This window comes from Centruroides sculpturatus, unplaced genomic scaffold (assembly GCF_000671375.1).
Source record: "Centruroides sculpturatus isolate CEXI.00-Female unplaced genomic scaffold, Cexi_2.0 scaffold1534, whole genome shotgun sequence".
Lineage (NCBI taxonomy): Eukaryota > Metazoa > Arthropoda > Arachnida > Scorpiones > Buthidae > Centruroides > Centruroides sculpturatus.
The window spans coordinates 21,545-39,521 of NW_019386039.1; the positions used below are offsets into that span (position 1 = coordinate 21,545).

Below are 17,977 nucleotides of genomic sequence, written 5' to 3' on the forward strand. Positions count from 1 at the left end.
CGATTCTCTTCTTCTACTTTTCTCTTTTTTCCAGCCACGTTAATTAAAAAAGTAGAATAGCGATTTTCTATCAATCTAACAAATAATAAAACTTATATATTAACCTGGTTTTTATATTTTACGCGCAAGAAATCAAATAGATAATATTCTACGGAAATAATATAATTATAATAAACTAACTTGATAAAACAGTAAAATGAACACAATGACAATGAACACAAGAGCGACACTGTAAGTCAGAAATGCTAAAATCATTGGAAATAAAAACACTCATAAAATCTTGGGACAAACAACAACTGTTTTATCAGTCATAAAAATAAAGAAACCTTTCTATTTTCAGTACAATAAACATTTCTCACGAGCATAGTCTAATTTTTACACTTTGTGCCATCAAAGACTTGATAATTGCAACCAGATGTTCTGGTCTTTATAAATGCTTATATATGTATAATATGTATTCCTACTCTGACAGTGAAATGATAAGTGATTAGTGAAAAAATCTGGTAAAAAATATTAGTGGCGTTTCCGTTTACTTGTTATCTTTTCCTTTTACTTAAGTAAAAATTTTTATTTTGTTATATGTATATTATTTACTAANCACACGTGACGGGCTGTGATTGGCTCACGTATTTAAGGATTCCTAAACGCAAAATTCTTATAAAGCGGAACGTATCTACCGCGTTATAGGGGGTCGACTGTATTTGTATCTAAATTACTGACAGTTTTCTAGTAATTTAGACCCAATACTACATTACACGCTTACTACTGACGTAGTTAAGATGTCACTCGCCATTCTGCGGATCCAAAATAAAATTGAACAGTCAAACCTCAACAATTTCTAGACCCCATCCCTCACCACTCGATTTCCTTCATTATGAACCTAGCTACAATCACAATGGGTATAAAAAAGGACCTCTTACTTGTTAGTATCCAAAGGACAGACAGTTAAACACATTATAAACAATTCTGTTACCTAGCTGGTGATTTGTCTTATATTCGGTGAAACTTATTTTTCATCATAACCAAATTGCTAAAATTAATTTTAAAATGAGCATTTATTTATTGTGCATGGTCACAATGCTGGGCTGCAAGTTTAAGTTTATTTAATTTAAATATGCTCTCCACCTCAAATTAGTACTGTACTGTACATCATACTTTTCTGTTAGCAATGGAGTTATGCCAGTTATCTGTCCTTTCGGTAAAAAATTTTTTGAATTGAAATAACTTGACGAATTAACTATATGCGAACTTCCGATGCAAACCGGAAGTTCGAATATAGTTAATCGTAAGGTGACCAATCGTTCTCATTTAGGGAGGACAGTCCTCCTTTTTGATATTTGAAGACTAATCTGTAAATCTCCGTATTCAATCAACGCCGAACCGATCTGTTGCGTGTGATGTGATATGAAGTGTTTGTATTTAACATGACGATTCATCAAGGCTCTGTACAGTGCGACGAGATGCAATTATGAGACGCATACTCTTCGCACGGGAGACATTGAGAGAGAGAGCGCACGCAAATGGCTTTGTTTACTTCTTATCGAAACATGACATGGCACCTATGCATGCAGTAGAGATTATTATAGTGCAATGATTCCCAAACTTTTTCGATCCATCGCCCCCTTTCTTCCATAAAGTTATACCCAACGCCCCCTAACCCATTTTCTCTTGTGTGAGAAAGGATTGGAAATATTCTTAGGAAAACTTTTCTATGAATCTCACACTTTGTGCCCTTATTGTACATCATTGTATATTTTCTCAACATCTGGAAACCATTAAACTCAATGTTTCCTCTTTTAACAGAGTCAAGGGAACGGCTTTCAGTGATCCCAATTTTGCCTTTGGTTACTGTTCAATACCCTACTTCCAGCGCTCCCCTAGATTTACTCATCGCCTACAAGGGAACATTATTGCCCACTTTGAGAATCGCTGTTATAGTGTATTATTGTTGCAATGAATAAAATGTTTTTTTATTTACGATATTTTTTCCTTCAATTTATTACTGTCCTCCTTTTCATTGTAAAAAAGTTGGTCACTTTATTAATCGGGGTCTGTTACCCCTAAGCTTTCAACATCTGGTCTTGACTTTCATATATCTAACTCCGTTCTGGCAACAGACGGATGGACGGATGACAGTGGGAATTTGCAGGTCTACAATTTTTTCAAATTGCACCCCAATAAAAATGTTGATTGTTTATTTGAAATATTTAATATTGATTAAATAATTGATTGAAATTACATTTAAATATAATTTCAAATTAAAAATATGTTTCATTTGAAATATTTGGTTATTTAATATGCTGTATTTATTGAGAAAAAGTCAAAAATGAATAAAATTAGTCATCAAAATCCTATTCTAATACTCATATTTAAGTAACAAAATAGACTTAAGGAATAAAGCAACTGAATGATTTTTATATTCATATCAATTCTAGCTTAAAATCAATTTAGAATAATTAGAAAAAATTATTTAAATTACAAAACAAAATGATGAATTAAGAGTTAATGTTTCTTGAGATACAATGGTAGATAAATTTTTTTATGTGATTAGAACCATCAGTTTTAAATTAATAAAAATCAATTTTTTTTTATTAAATTTGTTTATTTCAGTAACTAAAATGCCATTACATCACTACAGTTGAAATACTAACAATACATATAACAGTTCATTGACCTTTGAGGTCTAACAAAATCAATCTGTTTCTCTTCTTATTGTTGTTTACTTCCTCAATCTTAATAGAAAATTTTACAGCTTATACTATACAATTACAATTCTTATTAATTTATTAGGGATTTACCTATTTCAGTCATATATTAAAATAAAAATTTTATTTTAAAACTCTTAAAATTTATGGCTATTTTAAAGAATCAGAAATCAAAGTAAGATTTATAACAACAGTACTTGTAAGAATATCAGTAAATTTATTATATACTACTGGTATTTATATTTTGTCTCTAAAATTTTTGTTAATGAAATTTAACAAATTAGAATTAACATTATTCCATTATGGATCTTATTAATTTACTTTTTATGGTTTATTAATAAAATAATCATTGTTAAACTGTAAAGTTACTGATACTGCCTAATTAGCATTCCAGAGAGATTTAACATGCATAATAATTATTTCAGTTTAACCCAAGTGTAAATATCTGTGTTGTATATGCAAGATATATATATATATCTTGCATATACAACACAGATATTTTAATTATTATAATGTTACCATAAAAATTAGACATTGATTTCAATTGCCAAATCTCTGTCAATGTTGGATAACATGCTATAAGGCTTCTTTAATTTTCTGATTCAAGTGAGATTAGTATCATTATGATACTAATATTAAAATATTTAAAATTGATAAAATTTTATTTTAATTAATATGAGATATGCCATTCATATATATTAGATGATTTATATTTTGTTGATTTTATAAATATTGGAAGCACAATTTTTGTTTATTGTTAGAATTTTGTGAAACAATTACATTTAAAATTAAAATTTTTATAGTCTTATACTTTATAAAAATATTTCTAATTATTAAAATAATGCCTGAAATTTTTTAACACACAACAACTTTAAAAATTTTTAAGTTTGTCAAATGTTCTGTTTTTAAAAACTTTCTTTTTAGCCATTAACAAGTTTAAAATATTGTACTTGAAAACTCTTTTTTCTGTTAATACTGCTTGAACATTTAATTTCTTTCATTAAAATTTTTTTTATAAAATTTATTAAATGAATTTAATTTTCAAAGGAATAAGTTAAAATTCACAGGACATTTGTGTATGTTTCATATTTGCAAATTTATCTTAAAATAAAATGTGAAATAATTTCATTACTTTTAGATTTTCACATATAGAATATAAATATTTTATATCAGTTTTCCCCTTTTTGAAATAGGCAAGTCCCTAATTATGTACTATGAAATTATGTATTGTATTTCAGGAAGCATTTGAAATGCAATATATTTTAAAATGACTCTTAGATACTTAAGTAATTTTTTTCGGATCTTTTCTTTAAAACAAACAGAAATCATTGTTTTTTTCTAAACATATTGGGATATATGACAAATTAATTCTACAGATTTTCTGTTAATTCAATATTTTCTTATATTCACTTGGTGAAATAGTAGAAATTTTATAAAATATAATACATTTTAATAACAACTTTATAAAAATATATATGCTGAAAAATATAACACAACACATTTTGTAAATAACTTAATGAGAACATAACAAATAATTTTAAAAAATAACTCCTTATATTGAGCTTTAAAACAAGTTTAGGTGGGAATTTTATTGTTAATCCTGAGTGGAATAATTTTTAAAAAATATATCATACACTAACTATCAATTAATTTTACTTGTTTTTCTGGAATAATTTTCCAAAAGTTAGTATTATATTATTATTATGTATTTAGTCTTTTATAACTTAAATTATGCAAGTTATTTTCATTAACTATGCAGAGATTCTATAAATCTGATATATTCTCTTTGTAGTGTGCGTGGAATTGATAACCTACAAATGTTGCTGTTGTAGCCTCTTAAACAGTTGCGAATTTTTTGGAAGCAGATCTCTTTTAGCGTATACACTGAAGATAATGTCAGAAAAACTATTAGGTAAAAGAATTTAAATTAAAATGATATAATTAAAAATCTATACTTACTTGGTAATGTAATGCGAAATACTTTTCTATGAGGAGACGGTGGCCCATCATCTGTTTCTGGAGCATCCCAAGGATTCGATTGAACAATTTCGTTTTTTCTCACTACCATTCGGTCATATGTTTGGCTATCTCTGAAAATCCATAAGTGATTGACAAATGTATCCACGTCAAAATACGTATCGGGCATTAAGATTTTATAGGGAACTCTAACACCATCAAAATTAATCCATAGTATCTCAATATTACGATCTGTGCAGTTTTTGAACCTAACGTGTAAAGGCCTAATGGATGGACCAGATTTTAATAATTGATGTTTGGGATGTTGTATATTACTCATTATTATTAATTTATGTTATTTTAAAAACTTCAAAACGGATTTATTTTAGATGATTTATCTTCAATTCTTTAAATCCATCTTGGATTATTAACCTGAAATAATAACAAACTATATAAGCAAACATTATTAATATTGAATTCAATTCAGTAAAGATAGTGGTACAATAAATAAATAGATAAATTTAAAATTAGATATCAATTATAGGACATTTAAAATCTGTTTGATAGTAATCTTTTAAAAATCTAAAGATACCTTTTCATTTATAAAATAAATACATTTAACAGTATAAATTATTTTGCATCATAATTAATTTTATTCCAAAGATTTTTGAGACTAAGAAAAATAAAGCATATCTTTCAAAAATTATGAAAAGATTCAGAATTTTATATTACTCTAGCATTTAAATTAGAGTTATCTTTTAAAAAGATTACTATAAAAATACAATAATCATAAAATTAAGCAGATTAAATTTCATAGTCAACTTATGCAAGTGAAAAAAATTTTTATTGATAATAATTTAACTATAGTCCCAGCTGATTAAAACAAAACAAATTGTTATAATGAAAAAAGAAAAATATGATATAGTAAAATTTAATTTTATCTCATCTTCACAATACAGATACTATGGTTTAACCGAAGATCCTACATTAAACATATGCAAAAGCTTAGAAAAAAATGGTTAAAAAATTTTTAAAATCTAATTGTATCTATATCGATGCAAATGAATTTAATAATATAGTAGATTACAACTGGAGAACACCCAGGCTCAACATCAGAGTAAAAATCCACAAAATAAATGAATCTTATTATCAGTAACACCAACAAAACATTCAAAAATATACCAGCAAATATACTTTAATAAAGTATATTTGCTGGTTTATTTTTGAAGGTTTTGTTGATGTTATTTCCTAATATATAACCAGCTGTGGAAAGATTTAGAATCTTACCATCCACTAGTCAACAAAATTTAATTCTTAGAGAAATTCCTTAAAAATTAACCAAGTATATTTTATAATTCAATCAACAGTATTAAAAATACTGACCAGTTTATTGAAAACTGTAAAAAACTTAGTGTAAATAAAGATATTAGGAATGTTGATCCTGGATATAAAAAATATATGCCCTTCTATCCATAAAAAGTTTATAATAGATACATTACATAGTTTAAAATGTGATATCTCAACTTTGATTAGAATTTATTTTAGTTAATAATTATTTTATTTGTAATAGTAATTTTTTTACACAATTAGAAGGCATCTTTATGGACTCTTGCATCAGTCCAAAATTTGCTGAACTCTGCATGATAAAAACTGACGACATTATCAAAAAGCTTTGCAGTATAATTTTTTACAACCATTATATTGATGAGACTGCTTTGTTGTTTATAATATGAAATTAACCATATTTCAATATGCCAATAATATTCAGAATAATATATGCTTTGAAATAGAAAATGAAAATTATGGCAAGTTAAATTTTCAGATATCACTGTATAAAGATATGATAAAATATATCACTTTTAAAAATACATTAAACCATGTGACATCAGAAAAGTCATCAATTTCTATTCCAGCACATCTATGTATACCAGAAAGAGCTACCCTTGACATATGTTTTAAAAATGTGACCTCTGCTTTGTTTACCACCTACTACACAATTAATATTGTGATAGTTGAAAAGAGAAAAAAAAAAAAGTGTCAAAATACTCAATTAACTCAAACAGATTTTATTTTAAATCTGATTTACAAAAGTAAAAACAAAGTTTTTATATTTTACACTGTGAAAAAAGTAGAGCTACCAAAGGAAGTATACAGATTTGTCCAGTATTTTTAGGACAAAATATTAGTATTTTGTGGCATAACCAGAGCTTCTGATCACTGCATCACATCTATGTTCCATTGAATCAACTAAGTTATCTGGAGGAATACAATTATCAAATGATATCAAACAAAGAATGGTAGATATGCATTTGAAGAAAAAAAAAGACCTTTACTGAAATTGGTAAAATCTTTAATGTGCATAAAACTGTTGTTGTGAAAGTGGTGAAGTGTTTTCAAATATATGGGACCATTGTTTCTGCCAAAAAGTCAGTCAGACCATGAAAAACACCACCACAGTTGGATTGTTTGATCAGACGTACGAGTTTCAGTGCCCTTGTTTGAGTGTTTCACATATTAAACGTGAAGTCAATAACTCAGATATAAGCTTAAGGACTGTACGATGTTTGACTAATTTTGGATTACATGGGAGATGACCAGCAAAGAAATCACTCATCTCTGCAAAAAACAAAAAGTTCAGGTTAGAGTTTGCACATGAACACATCACTTGGAACAAACAAATGGTCCAAGATGTTATGGAGTGATGAATCTAAATTCAATGTCTCCTCTAGTGATGGCATAAAATATGCCAGGTGACATATTGTATACCATCACTAGAGAACATTAGATATGACCCAAAATACGTAGTTCCTATAATAAAGCATGGTGGTGACTGCATAATGGTATGGGGATGTTTCTCTGCAAAGGGAATTGGTCCAATTCATAGAATTAATGGAATATTGGATCAAACCATTTATTAGGACATATTGCAGAATCAAATGCTTCCTCATGCATGTCGTTCAATCCCAAGGAAATGAATCTTTCAACAGGACAAGGACCCAAAACACACAGCAAATTTGGTAAAGCAATAGTTTTAACAAAAAAGGGTGAATCTTATGACATGGCCAGCCCAATCACCAGATCTAAACCCCTTAGAGAATCTTTGGAATGAAGTTGAGTACCGTATATGCCAGTGTATGTATTTGAATCCAGATGAATTGTGGTCTACCATTCAAAAAGCATAGTATGAGACTCCCAAATCATTGCTTGACAAGTTAGTTGATTCAATGGAACATATATGTGATGCAGTGATCAGAAGCTCTGGTCAGAAGCCACAAAACACAGTAGTACCTCAGGATACGAAATTAATCCATTCCTAAACTGAGATTGTATCATGAAAATGTCATAAGGTGAATCATTTTTCCCCATATGATTAGATGTAAAATCAAATAATCCGTTCCAACACGAAAAACACACTCAAATTAAAGCTAAGTAGTACATTAAAACAACAAAAAAAAAACCTTAGTAAGGAAAACACTGAAAAATGCATTTTGTAGTTGTAAATGTATAAATAACCATAATAGAATTATAATTGATAAAAAAAATGTAGTTTTATTTGCACTTTACCTTTGAGGATAGATGACAGTGGAAGTGTAAACTGGTGGCGGAAGAGAGGGAGAAGGGAAATGATACTAAAATTTAATTTACATACATTATATAACAATAACTTAAAAATAACTTAACACTAATTTTTTAATCTTTTCTTATTTTTTTTATTCACTGCTGTTTGCTTTCTTCCCTTCACTTCCACCAGCACTTTCACTGGTAGAGGTCGCTTGGTAAAATATCTATCCAAAGAAATTTGGCTTTGCCTACTTTTTAAAATGTTTCTAAAATAATTTAGGCAAATGTCATTAAACTGAGCAGCAATACAGCCAGTGTGAACCTTTTCAGGATGTTTCTTTTTAATAAAATCAGTCACTTTCTGATAATACTTGAAGATTTCCTTTATTGAGCGAGATCCTTCCACAACAAAGCAAACACGTGGACTGAGACTGATGAACAGAAGGAACACATGATCATAGCGGTGGCGCTGCAAACTAATGTAACGTTGTATGGCGAGTTTTTGTTTGTATCATGGAGCAAAAATATGTTCAAATTTCATGTTGTATCTTGAAAATTTTGTATGCTTGAAGCATTCGTATCCTGAGGTACTACTATACTAATATTTTGTCCTAAAAATACTGGACAATTCTGCATACTTCCTTTGGTAGCTCTACTTTTTTCACAGTATAAAATATAAAAACTTTTTCTTAGCACAATGTTGCCATTGAGAACATATCACACAGGAAACACTTTCAGAGGAAAAAGGTTGTTTTATTGATGTGAATGGATATGCATTTTGGGCTTAATGCCCCTCTTCAGTTGTATTATTACATATTTATCAGTAAATTGATTACAGGTTTACAAATTTACAGAATGCATTGAAAAAATTAGGATATGCATACAATGGTTTATATAATAAAACTTAATTATCTGACATAGTGACAGTTAAACCAACATGACTCATAAGATATGCACGTAGTTGAAAAAGGAAAAAGGAGCTAAAATTCTTTTGGCTCCATACATATCACATTAGGATAGTATAACATGTGCTAAAATAAAAAAGGGGTGAACTTAAATCTAAAATTAAGTATATATTAAGAAGTAGAATTTTTTAAAAATTAATAACGGAATACCTGTAGAGAGTGAAATAATTCTGATGAGATGTACAGAAAACACAGACAAGATATGAGAGGTTAAAAAGAAGTGAGTAATCCTTGTAACATACATTGAAAGTACTACAACTTTCAGTGTATGTTAAATATATAACATACGTATACTGTAATTTGTAATTTTTCTGTAATTTCTTACATAGTTTTTACCAATATACATAATAAAATAGACTGAAAAAGAGAAAAGAACCCAAAATGCATATCCTTTCTAAATTATAGAAAATAAAGCTTCCTTTTCCCTCAAAAGGAGTGTTCCTGTATGATTTGTTCTCAATAGCAACTTTATGCTAAGTTATGAAGGACATATAACTAATTGAGAAAACAGCAAGCAATCAAGTATTGATTTTTCTTTATTATTACATGCCATATATAGATATCTGTAACTGACTTATATAGAATTACAATTAAAAAAAATCATTATATGTAGTTTATATATAGAAAGTTATACCTAGTGGAATATTTAAATAATATTTTATGGAATATATACAAGGCTAGTACATAAAAGAAAACATGAACTGAAATCCAAATTAGTTTTTAATAGTTATATCATCATCATCCAAAAAATTTTTAAATTTGAAGAAGGAAAGCATTTTATCTGTTTAATTTCTGTGCATACAAGTATAAGTTAGAATGTAATTGAAGAAATAATAAAGGTCTATTGTCAAAAAATAATGATTAATGTAAAGACTATTGTTATTGTCATCATTATAAAAATTAAATCAAGGTTTAATTACTGAAATAATTTGTAATGAATTCAAATAAAAGATATAAAAAAATTTAAGTAGTTGATTATAAAAAAATTTTGCTTTATAAATAAATTTATTCCAAGCTAGTATGTTTGAAATTTAAAAATTTTATAAATGAATATATTTACTTATTGATTTTTTAAGAATATATATACACTACAACAGTGCACATGCTAAAAGGCTCACATTCTACAGTACTGTTTTACATATACTGTACATCGTATTTTTTAGTTAAAATTTAATTCAGTTGATACAGTAATAAAATACTTCAATTTAATTATATTTATCATCTGTTGATAAAAACATTTCCAAAAATTGTAAATCACTTGTATAAATATTCAGTTTTCAAATTGCCAAATAATTTCTAATCACATTAGTGATATGTGTGGGTTTAAATTTGTATAATCAATGTTTGATTTGAACCTCTTAGTTTTTGTATTTTGTATGTGTATATTATATGGAAATACAGTGATGCCTTGTATAATATAATTAATCCATTCCAGGTGCACATCCGTTAAGTGAAAAGTCCGTTATACGAAACGCATTTTCCTATAGAAATACATGTTAAAACATATAATTCATTCTGCAGCATAAAATAACCATAATGTACCANCATGCATGGTTACTCCTTTGAGGATTAACCCATCGCCTTTAAGCATATAATCTCTGTTGCTATGCTTTTGATTAACAGCATTAATTAACTTTGAGGTTTTCCACTGAAGTGATATCTCTAAAATCATAACGCTTCTTTCGTTCTGCTGATGCTTCACACATTGATGATTAAGCATAGTACAATAATATCTGACCAGGTAAGTACAAGTTATCTTGGCCACCAGAAAAAATTATTTTTGTCTAAGACTATTATATTAAAATTGATATTCTAATGATAATGCTAGGCATTCCTGTTCATGCCTGGGGTCACAGTTCCTTCAATATTTTTCAGTAGTTACAATCTTTCAGTTGTAAAATCCAGTAAAAGGCAGTATACATTTAGAGATAAGGATTCCTGAAGACAATAACTTAATACAAGCCAATTTTATCTGATCACTTTCACTTTTCACAACAAACATCTCATATTCCAACTTTCTGGATAGGTGGTCATCCAAGTTTCTCTTCTGTTCTGCCATTGTGGTTACAGATGATGTTGATATTAGTCTTACTGGAAATATCTGTCACTTCCTCCACCTTTTACACACCATGAGAATTCTTATACAAGAGTATAAAATAAATTTTTTCTGTCTACTAGTACGTATTTTCTATTATCAGGACTTATTAGACTAGCTTTACAGATACGGCAAAAGTTTCACATATCAGAAATTTGTTTTATTTAATATACCTGCATCATGTCTTTGTAAGTTCCTACTAATATTCACCAGTATGCTCAATGTTGGTAACTTTATGTCTTCTATTTTACATTTTTTCAAATACCATATTTCAGATTTTAATTTTTCTATTTCTTTCTCCATGTTTCCTGTTCTTTGCATTCATTGCAAACCAAGGACATTGAGGCATTTTAATTAAACAATATTTTTAATAATATATTTAGCCGAAATTCTGGTGTAGCCAGTATAATAAGTCCTGGTAATAGAAGATATGTTATTATAGATGAAAATTTATATTTTAGTAAGAAATCATTCGCACTTGTTCGCAGAAAGTACGTTGTTCACCTCACATAACTGCCAAACAGAAAGTCCGTTGTTCGCAGCCAGTCTATTGCTCGAGTCACGTAACGGCCAAACAGAAAGTCCATTGTTCGCAGCGTCTGTTATTCGAGGCGTAAGTTATACGAGGCATCACTGTAAATTGTATATTCATACTGTATATATACAGAACTGGTTTTATCATTAGGCAAACTTCAGGAATTGCCTGTTACTCTGATCCACAAATCTTTTCCATTCACAGTTGTGTTTATTGCTTGATATTTTGTGGCCCAACTGCCATTCTCTGAACATTCACAATACTGTTGCATGAGAAAAGTTGAGGATGTCAGTAGTTTCCAAAATACTAGAATTGGCAGTTCTTGTCCCCAAGATCATGCCTTGATCACAGACATTTAAATCTTTTGTCTTACCCATGTTCAGACAAACTACACTGATAAACAGTTTACTTGATGCTGAGCATGCCTTTTATATGTTATACATTGCTGTTATCTCACCATGCATCACTAATGGATCTATCCAAATTAGAGTGAGGGATGTCTCTAATAATTTGGCCACTCATAATAAGTGCAACATCTGTCCTCCACTGATTTTAAGAATTTTGGTACAAAGGTAGTGTTTGATATGGTGATGCAATTATCCAAACTGTTTCATTCTATCGACCATAATGGGTGAGTTATGATTAATTGAATGTGGAACTACTATTAATGGCAGTTGAATAATACAGTAGTTCAATCACACAGATGCTGATCTGCCTGAGAAGAGAGAAGCAGCAAGGAAAGGTTGATGAAAACAACAAAATAAAATAAATATAACAAGCAATTAGTTACAGTGACATCATCACAATGTCGGCTGCAATTTTTAATCATAATTTTAATTTATTTAATTTAAAATATATGCTCTCTACCTCAAATTAGTAGTGGCTTGCCCTGTACACTATACTTTTCCTTTAACAATAGAATCATGCTAGTCATCTACTCCTTTCAGGGGAAAACTTTTGAATTGAAATAATGTGACTTCCTGTTTGAACTAAAAATTTGAATACAGTTAATTGGGACCCCAATTAACTATATTCTAATTTTGCCCCTAAAGTTTCCATATCTGGTCTCATCTTTCATTTATCTAACTTTGTTCTTGAGATTAAGGAAAGACGAACAGACAACAGTGGGAATTTATAGGTCTAGAATTTTTTCAAATTGTAACCCAATAAAATATATTTTTTGACTTACTGCAATTTTTTGCACATTTAAAACAGGAGACTAATAAAAATTACTAAGATGAAAAAATTAAAGACTACATAACATTTGGTCTGGAACAGGGGGTGGCCAACAGTTTTTGCCCCGAGCCGAATTGGAAAGAAAACTTTTTTCACAGGCCAAACCAGAGGCTGCCCTAGGAAGATTTTGAGGTGGTGTGAGATCTCATTGTAGTGTCACCCCATAAATAGTACATAGAGATTACAGATACATTTTTCATATTATCATGTATAATCAACATTCTATGCTGTGGTGAAGACATTTGTAATGGAGTGTTAACTCTAAACACACAGTTAGTCGTTGACCTTTTTTTTTTACCGATCTATTCTGACTTGAGTAGTTAATATTGTAAGATTGATTGTGGGCCACATAAATCCATTACAAGGGCCACATCCAGCCCGTGGGCCATATGTTGGTCATGCCTGGTCTAGAATCACCAAAGGCATTGCAATCTATGCTTAGTTATGTCACCACATTTGTCAATCATGTCTCTGTAATGTCATCTTTTACAGAATGACATCATACCAACATTTTGAAATCTGCATTCCCTCATTCAAATTGATATTATCCTTACATTTTTTTAATTTCAACATGTTCTTTAAAATTTTTTTATATATTTCTACTTCTTGTATGGAGAACTGTTCATTATTGTTGTGTTACAATTTTTTTCTGATCAGTGTTTCAAACACAGCAAATCACTGCATTTTAATTTTATAGGTACTTGATGTTCTTTAATGTGGATTTTTAATAAATTTTTTGTCTCACAAACATATATTTTTGCATAGAATACATGTGCATAGAATTCTATATACTACTACTGCTATTACTCTGTCCTCAATGGATTGTTGTTTGTTTTTTAATTTTACTATTAGTTGGAATATAATTCTCTATTTCCTAGTAAAGGTGCAAGACCAATCTTATTTTCATAAGGCTTTACTTAGTCTATTGTTTATTTCCCTAATATAATGGTTTGGAAATATTATCCCTAATATAATGGTTTTAAAAACATTTGAAGTTTGAACTATTACATTTTTTTGTGTCAATGGAGAGGGATTAAGCTCCTGTAGCCCTTTCCCTTGTATCTGCCACTGCTGAGCAGCAATATAACACTTCTTATGTATGCTATTAAAATTATGAAAAATGCAATAATTCTATATTGATAAAATATGGGTACCACAAGAAAAAATTACCAAATTTGGATGCTACTATTAGAAAAAGGTTAAAAACATTGCTCTAGATAGTGGACCTCCAAATACACTGCTGGCCAAGTAAAATGCAACACCATGTAGGCCTCTATATATTGCAGGTGTTGCATTTTACTTGGCCAGCAGTATATATAAAATACTTTTACCATGTTATTCTTATGTATTATTTGCTTTTTACTTTTCTGTCTGCAAATTTAAGTAAAATTTTTGGAAGTTTTTCCATACACTTCAACTATATATATTTTAATTACTTTATTTATTTGCATATAGGACGAGATTTTTATCCATTTTTCACTGCTTCAAAAACCTAGGTCATCCTATATGCGTGAGTTAAGAATTCTTTTCATTTTTGTATAATTTTTGTAAACTGTGTATTTGCATTTTTTACTTGATTCTCACCTTCTGGTGTTTAAAAACAAAAGTACAGTATTTTATCTTGGTCACTTGAATCATTCTTGTGTATTGTCAAGAGTAAAGATATTCATTCCCACATCAATAAGCACAATATCATAATTAAACAGCAGACATCAAGGAATACCTTGATGTCTGCTGTTTAATGATGATATTGTGCTGTTTAATGATAATATTGTGCATGATGTGACATCTTGCAAGTCAGATAGGAGCTCAGAGCCAAGCCCCAGTACAAACCAATATTTATAGAAAACTCATCAGTTACCCCATGTTAACTCCTTACTCTCATCGTGGACCCTTTGTACATATCAATGACTTCAATATATCCCTCCTTCACTTCTTAATGCCCACCAAATCACTTCTCTTGGGATTCTATGGTAAGCTTTCTCCAAGTCAATAAAAACCACATATAAATCTTTTCTTTTCTTGGTGCTTTTCCTTTGGTCAGTGCTGATGAAAAATGGCCCCTGGCAAGAACCCACACCAATTTTCCTCAATGACCAAACACATTCTCGACCTTCTTTCAATAACTCTCTTGCAGATTTTCAATGAGTGGCTCAAACATGCCCGTGTAACTCAAGCAATCTCAAACACCACCTTTGTTCTTGTATATCGGTAAAAGATAGCTTTTTCTCCATTCCTCTGGCATATTTCCCACATTCAAAATTTTATCAAATAATCCAGTTAGCCATTTGCAACCAACGTCTTCCACATCTCCATCAGTATTCCACCCAGGGCCCCAGCTTTCCCATTTTCCATTCTACTCTGAGTGATTGACCTCTCATACACCTATTATTTCAATCCCACATTCCTTTTTGTCCATCTCCGGATCCGTTTCAACCTTAGACCAGAAGTTCGGCAGACCATAGAAGCACTGTTTCTGACACTCTCTAACATATCTCTTGTCGGTCAGCACTGGTTGGTTTTTGTCCTTATTGCAGTGTATCCGTCCAAGATCTCGCTCTTCCTTTCTCTTATTTTGGATGGCCCATACATCTTCTCTTTATTATTACTAACTACATTAACAAAACGAACAAGGTCGACAAGAGCTCGAAAAATCCCCCAAGGAAACACAAATTTGGGAACCTCCACTCTAGATCATAATTTTATTTCAGACATGACCGGCATCTATAGTATTTAGGATTTTAGGTTGTCCCAACAACAACAAGAGTCAAAATCCCCACACTTTTTGGATAAAATAGTCCATAGGGGACGCTTTGTCATTCCCCATGGACCGTCGCTGCCCAGAGGGCACCAATAGATCAAGTTATCCAAGATATTCCACCTCGTGACGTTCCGTCCGTCTTCTTCGGGATCTGTCCCAGCCAGAAGCACTCGAAAACATAAACAACACGTGAGCAGTCGCGTTGAAGCTCAATCCGTAGCAACAATGAAAGACCATGGCAGACGCATTCCGAATCCGAGAGACCAACGACCCGTCCACAACAGCACCAGTACCAAATGTAGGAGAGGAAGTAACCCAACTTCTCCTACATATTTCGCATTTATAAGAGACAAGTGAGACGTCAGCCTGGGTACAAGAAAATACTAGATTCCGAGCAAGTTTCAGAGAAGATCAGATTCTATTTTGCCCGTAAAGTTTTTTGATCTCCCCAAAGTGCCCGGCACAGAAAATTTCGCCGGACAGTCTCTCCAAGAATCACTCCCGGATCTAAATTTTTTCCAAGAGTTTAATCACCCGGAGTAAAGACACCCAGAACAAACGGCAAGCCAAAGTCGGCTTAGTCCACCTGACATAAATCAGTTAATTTTGTTTTAATTTTATAAGTCACTTCTCAAATTTACAAAGTTTCCAAGAGAGGACGCGGCCAAAGGTAACGTCAGGCAACAATCCAAAACTCGCGACGCCATTTAGAAAATTTGCTTCACTCGGAGAAAATAATAATTAGGAAGTTTACGTAAAACGATAAAAGATCAACGCACATATGATTTTCGAGGTTTCCTTCGATACGAATTTAGACACAGCAAACGACAAACTTCCGAAAACGATAACAAGAGAAAAAGAATTATAAACACGAGAGAGATCCATTTTCCGATCCGACAGTCACGAGACACTTTATAACGCGCAGCAAGGAACGAAACGTTAACTTCGAAACTTCATTCGTATTATAATTTTAAAAAATTAAAACAATCTATAAAAAGTATAATCTGTTTTTATATGTTAACACTACATACTCCACATATATATAACGCACCGTACTTCAAATTTCATTTAATATTTTGTATGTAGACACAGTACAGTACATAAACGAATGGTGTAAGTTAGAATTTGAATTTTGACGAGATTGTAAACGGATTTAAAAAAAAAAAAAAAAAAAAACGAAATTGACACAGTTGATACTAATTACACGAATACAGAACCGTCTAGAAATATAATTTACCCAAGTCGATTCTTTTAATTTTCATTTTCTTCTCCGGTCACCAAAATGTAAGGCTATTTAATCGTCATTCAGGCAGACGATCAGGTGTTTCGGCAATAGGTGGCATGGCGTTTATCGCTTTTGTACCGTTGATCAGAGATGGCGTTGCAAGTACCGATTTCCAATCGATCGTTTGGCCGGGCAATTTCCACCACATCTTTACCTGACGGCAATTCTGTAAAAAATGACGCAAAGTTGTTACCGACGCGTATTCTATTTTTAAGGGTCTTTTTTATTCCCGAACAGAAAAAAACAAACTTTAGGTACATTCCGGTATGCATCGAACGGCGCATCGGTCAACCGCATTGTACAAAAGTGTGTTCCGATATTCACCGATACCAGCGTCTAGTCCAGCGTTGCCACAATGAAATTTCAAAACGTACTGAAGCTCCTTTAAAAAATGTACTATTTTCCTTCAAAATGTACTATTTCAATGGTTGATTGCTTTTGATATTAATATACCTTCATACTCAATTACTGTGTTTATTTCAAATTCATATTCATGAATACAGTGGGTGATCGATTAACGAACAAATCGGATAACAAACATTTTCGAAAAAAATTTTTATGTCCAGATTACGAACACCTCACAGAACAAACATAAGAAATAGCGACGTAAAATAATGAATACCGATTGGTCTACTCTTATCTTCGGGCAACAATTCGAAACTTTTCGAAGCGCGGGAGACGTCCACATCGACGCTCAATTCGGCATACACTGATCGGATAGTATTCTTCCGAACTTTGAAATTCTCCCTTGTAATTCTAGCCCTTTATTTCTCTGACGGAAACAATTCTTTTATAGTATTCGCGAGACCGTCGGGCGGGCACTCCTTAAGTTTTGTATGGGTTTTTATTTTCGAAAGGTGAGAGTATAATAGCAAAGG

General features: G+C 30.9%; 1 long non-coding RNA gene across 1 annotated transcript; it reads right to left on the reverse strand.

Moving 5' to 3' along the window:
- Positions 1 to 17,045: 17,045 nt before the first annotated feature.
- LOC111613265 lies at positions 17,046 to 17,423 on the reverse strand. The gene is made up of 2 exons (XR_002754746.1): positions 17,349 to 17,423; positions 17,046 to 17,265 (listed from the first exon to the last, which is right to left on the reverse strand). It is a non-coding gene; the product is annotated as an uncharacterized LOC111613265 (long non-coding RNA).
- Between the last annotated feature and the right edge of the window lie 554 nt (positions 17,424 to 17,977).